General features: G+C 33.2%; 1 protein-coding gene across 2 annotated transcripts in view; it reads right to left on the minus strand.

Moving 5' to 3' along the window:
- LOC145286329 (uncharacterized) overlaps nucleotides 1-5126 on the minus strand; it is a 192768-nt gene extending 187642 nt beyond the window's left edge. The window contains exon 1 of one of the 2 annotated variants that reach the window (XM_080135258.1): nucleotides 4937-5126. The gene's annotated coding sequence lies outside the window, so the exon portion shown is untranslated. The remainder of the gene's footprint in view (nucleotides 1-4936) is intronic. The other variant, XM_080135257.1, reaches the window with a different exon arrangement.
- Nucleotides 5127-6000: the final 874 nt, after the last annotated feature.

The following is a 6000-nucleotide window of genomic DNA, read 5'->3' on the forward strand; positions in this document are numbered from 1 at the left end:
ATCATTTTTTTCCTACATTCATATAGTTCTATTGTTGCATTTTTACGATGCTCATAAGCTATGTATCTATATATGTATGTATGTATGTATGTAGCTATATATGTATGTATGCATGTATATATGTATGTATGTATCTATATATGTATGTATGTATGTATCTATATATGTATGTATGTATGTATGTATGTATCTATATATGTATGTATATATGTCTATATATAGTAGGATATAAAAATGCATATTATCCATACCTAGTCTTCTGCGTTTTGTCCCAGTAGGGAAACGTCAGGCTAAAATACATGGAATTCATGTATAAACTTACATATACATATATATGTGTGTGTGTGTGTGTGTGCGTGCGCGCGCGTGCTTATGTGTGTGTGTCCGTGTATGTCTGTGTGTGTGTAATTTAGTTTTTCCTTTGAGAGAGCTAGATTTTTCTGGGTGAAAACCTAGCTTTATACCCACCCACCCACACACACACACACACACACACACACACACACACACACACACACATATATATATATATATATATATATATATATATATATCGGACCGATGCCTTCGTCAGTCTCGAAAGATAAAGTCTCCCTTGTAGGAGAGGCTTCGAGTGTAATTGTGAGGCCAGGGTTGCGGAACCCCGAACCACACCTCTCCTGAATCGGCACTGTTTGAGTCCAGTGGCAACGAGAAGTCCCGGACAACCGGAAACAATGCCGAGATAAGCGGAGTGCACATACAGCACCTGGGAGTCCCAAATGGTCACCCATTTAGTATTGACTAGGTTCAACGTTGCTTAACTTAGGTGATCCAGCGGGAACCGGCGTATCAATGTGATTATATATATATATATATATATATATATATATATATATATATATATATATATATATATATGATGCTGGAATTTACCTGGGAAAATTTAGCTTCCACAAAAATGAAACTAAATAACATTACTATAATTATTATTTAAAACGTTAATTGTTTTTGTAATCAGACAATTAATTCCCTGAACTTTTCATGCATCGAAATATATCGCCGTTGTCAAATATGTTGAATGCAACAAGTGTTAAGTGAAATCGACGAACGTGGGTGTATCACGCAATCGTTGTATTGCACGCGCAGTCGCTACCTTTTTATCATTATTACATTCTGAAAAAGAATGGATAAAACATGAAAGAAATTCTGTTGAAATATTAAACATGATTCTACCTTTTCCAATAATGTTAGACACAATAAATAACAGCAAAAATATTGTGCAAATGTCGCTTCTATAATCCGTTATTAAAATGTAGTATCTGTTGTTGGTCAGTGAGTGAGATATTCTCCCAGTTTTAGCATTTATTTGTTACCCCAAACCAGGGTGCCCTTTTTAGGGAAGCTAGATTTTCATCCAGAAAACTCCAGAATTGTGACTTCTGGGGAGACAAATGAATCTAAACTACCAGGGTAATTGCACGAGACTATCTACCATCTTTTTTTTAATCGTATAATTACATTTAAGCCAACGTTTTTATTAAATGAAATTTTAGTTTTTCAATGTATTTACCTATTATAACAATTTAAATATTATTTATTACAAAAATAAATCTCCTCAAAATAAATCAAACAGAACTCTTTTAAGTCAATCATAACGTCATAATCCTATATCTGGTACTATATTTGATTTTGGAACGATTTATTTCTAAATGTTTAAATCTAAACACGAGCATTTAACAATAATACATATTTATCGATTACGCTTTTGTGTTTGATCGATTGCAATCGGACGATATTATATTTTGCAAAGAGGGTGAAAGGTGATAATGTAGGTACAAATAAGCATAGAAATATGCGCATTTTTAATAATAAATAATTGTTTCGTCCAAATTGATTTTCAAAATAATAATTTACAATTACATTTTATGTAGTTAAATAAAATATACTTACATTTAAGAACTATTTATAAAAATAAACGTCAATATAACTGATTAGTTTGCAAATGTACATCGAACGAGAAACTACACATACAGGGGGCGTTCCAAAAGTAATGCTTTCTATTTTTTATTCCGCTCGAATGGATGATAAGGGTTTGCGAATTCCTTTATAATGGTAACAAAATTTTGAGCATTCACGAATTGAAAGTTTCATCTCGCTGTTGCGAATATTGACGGTTTATTACTCTTAGAAAGCAACACCTGTTATAGACGTGCGTCAGAAGTAGAAATGCATCATTGAATTCCTCGAAAAATTGCATTAAGAATGGTGGTGATTATGTGGAAAAATAAATTCTGGAACACAAACGGTCGCTCGTTTTAATCGTACCACTCCCGTTTTCCAAGCTCTTTGACATTTGAACTAAAATTGGTGATTTACTTTTGAAACGACCTGCGTATAAAAAAAACTCGTTCCGGATGTCCATGTACAGTCATCGTTCATTGCTAACAAAAAGCCATTGACAATGATCGTAAGTACGTAGAAAAATAAATTCTAAAGCACATGTTGCTCGTTTTAATGGTATCTCTCTCGTCTTCGTGGGTCTTCAACTTTTTAAGTTAGCAAAGAATAAGAGGATTTAGTTTTGAAACGACCCCCGTATACACGATATATATATATGTGTGTGTGTGTGTGTGTGTGTGTGTGCGTGCGTACATATATATGTGTGTATACGTGTATATGTATATATATATGTGTGTGTGTGTGTAGGTCTCTGTGTGTGTCTGTGCGTATAAATTCCATTATATATGTATACATAAGTTTAACATTTTGCAGACATGTTTCAGTTGAAACTAAGAATCAGTTGAACTGTGACACGTATGAAAACTTGTTGCAGAATAAAGTAAATACTAAATAAACTAAACTCTACTAAATAAATTTACAGTTTTACATATTATTGAGCAAAAACAATGTAGATTCACTAACTCAACTCCTATGAACGAGAACTTGCTTAATTAATTGGCTATTGTGAATCATTATTATTATTATTATTATTATTATTATTATTATTATTACTATTATTATTACTATTATTATTATTATTATTATTATTATTACTATTATTATTATTACTATTATTATTCACTAAGAGTTTTCATACATGTCATCATCAATAATTTGTCTTTGACAACAACCTGTGGTGTTCCGTGGAGTCTGAGTGACAAAAAGTCTTCCCAGATTTCTTGTTCTCTCAACCTCTTTCGATAATCTTTGCAAATGACTGTGCGTTATTGCAACAGCCGTTTACCATTGATTTCTTGTTGGCAGCGACCATTGGTCTTAACTGGAATTTGGGTGGCAGTACGCTTCCTTAAGGTCCTAGTCATCTTTGCACTCATCTAATGGAGGCCTGGTTAGTGTCTCTTCCTCAGTCCTTACATTCTCTGTGCCCCTTCACGACTGTTGTTGTTTGTTGTTGTGACTTGTTGCATTAATAAACGAGAGAACATGCAGGAGAAATAGGATTTGAAGGTGAAGAGATTAGAACGCGGGAAACTAATGAAACGGACAACTGTTGCGCCACGTGAAAATCACTTTAGGGAATACAGTAGAATTCTTTTAAAATGTGAACACGATATAAAAGCAGTTTATAAAAAAAACGATGCTTTCTACACAATTTAATATAAAGGAAAAGCACCATATGTATTAATGAAATAAAATAGTTGCAATGAATACAGAATTTGATTTCTGAAAATATATCATTATTAAACTTATATAATTGCTACATGTTTATGATAATGGATTCGTTTTCGACTCTATGTTATAGACTATACTGTTATTTTTTTAATGCTTATATTTGCCCAGGTTATGTCACTAAACAAACGATGTATTTAATCCACGGGGTTGGAGATAAATAAAGAATACAACAAAGTTTAAAATGAGACTTATACAGTTTCGGTTTTGTGGCTAGTTAGTGAGATAATTTAAAACGACATCTACCGTTAGATGGTCCCATTTCTTAAACAGTGTTCGAACCTGTACGAGTCTCATTTTTCGCTTTGTGATGTTCTCTATTCATCATCAGCTCGGTTTACTAAATAAAGAGGTCATTTAGGAATATTACCCATGAAAACATTAACACGAACAAATAGAAACCTAATATCTATAGTAAATAATATTCTGTGTATTTGGATTGAAATACGGATAAAAACAGACAGGTATTCGTTTTCTTATTGAAGTGCATCACAAACAAAACAATAAAGGAGTAAAGGCAAAAAAAAAAAAAAAAACGAAAAAGAAATCTAGCAATTAATCGAATAAACGTAGAGAAAAATAGATCCAACTTTGCAAGCAATTGTTATACACAAGTAAGTGTTTTATATATAAAAAAAATAATAAAATAAATAAAATGCACCGAAGAAAGTAAGTATAAATTAGTTGAGTCTATTTTTTATCGATTGATACGCGAGAAAGTAAGTGTAGTTTCGTTTACATTCTCTCAGTTCGCGGGGTTGGGTATAAACAAGGAATACCGTAAGGTTTGTGCAATTTCGATCCTGTCTACACGTAGTGACTACTTAGGTAGGTAATCTAAGATGATGTTCACGTTAGGTAGCCTCTCTTCTGTACGAGTCTTGTTTTTCACTTTGTATTCATTATCCTCATCCTCGCGGACTAAAAATATCCCTCGTTTAGTGAGATTGCCCACGGAAAAAGATGAATACCAATAAACTGAAGTTTAATACCTAATATTATTTCTATAATAACTAACATTCTATGTTGAGTATTAGAATGAGAATTAAAACAGACATGTGTTCGTTTTGTTATGTAAACGCATAACAAAACTGAGACGTATAATTAAAGAGTAAAGGTGAAAACAAATAAAGTTTATAGAAAATGCTAGTAATTGAATGGACGTAAATAAACATGGATCCAACTTTCAAAGCAACTGTTATATACACGTTGTTCTTTTACACACAAAAAAAAAACGAAGCAAGTATAAATTAGTCATGCCTACCTTTTCTAAACGGTTGCTACGTGAGAAAGTAAGTGCAGAGTCGTTTGCAGTCTCTCAGTGAATGAACATGAGATATACACACTGGTTTTATAGAGCTGAATATTCCGTAGAGCTCCTCCCCCTCACTTGACGGATACCATTATGCCACCCCTCTCTCTGTGTCGCTTACATTATCGAAAATGCCCCTTTTGTCTATTTCTAAGTATTCTACTCCCTTTATATTATCCCTCTTACTCCTTTTCCTCCTCATCATCTCTTTCAGCCTCTCTTTTTTTCTTCGATTCTTAGATAACTCCCACTCCTTCCCGGATCCAACGATTTGGACAAGGCCCGTGTCTGTTGAGTAACCTTTGACCTCTGGATCTCTGTATCTCCGCCGCCGATGGATAGTTCGTTAGGGTTAAGAATATGGTGTTGAGGAGGGATAATGAAAACTGTAGAGAACCAGGATGAAGCTAAGGCGCGGTACGCATGGATGGGTAGAAAGTAGGAGGACGGAAAGAGAAGAAGAAGAAGAAGAAGAAGAAGAAGAAGAAGAAGAAGAAGAAGAAGAAGTGGAAAAAAGAAAATGAAGAAGAAACAAAAGAAAAAAGAAAAAGGAAGAAGAAAAGAAAAGGAATAATAATAATAATAATAATAATAATAATAATAATATAATAATAACAATAATAATAATAAGAAGAAGAAGAAGAATGATACAGATAAAGTTGAAAATAGAAAACAAAAATTTGCAAAATAGAAAATATGATGAAAGAAGATGAAATATAGAACGTAAATGAAAATGAAAGTAAAAACATTAAGAGGAATAGAATGGGGAATATAAAGATGGAGGAGATAAAAATGGAGGAGAGAAATAGTGAAAGAGAAAGAGAGAAAGAAAGGAAAAGGGGATAGACAGGAACGGTGAACGAGAAAGAGAAATACAGAGAGAGAGGGGGATGTAGTAGATAAGAAAAGAGGATGCTGGAGAGTGAAAGAAGATGGAGAGATAGAGAGAGAAGGACATAGAGAGAGAGGAAGGGAGGTACTGGTAACGATGTTAAAAAGATGCAAGTGAAACGAGT

Source organism: Euprymna scolopes, chromosome 10 (genome assembly GCF_053919585.1).
Source record: "Euprymna scolopes isolate OS-2025 chromosome 10, ASM5391958v1, whole genome shotgun sequence".
Taxonomy (NCBI): Eukaryota; Metazoa; Mollusca; class Cephalopoda; order Sepiida; family Sepiolidae; genus Euprymna; species Euprymna scolopes.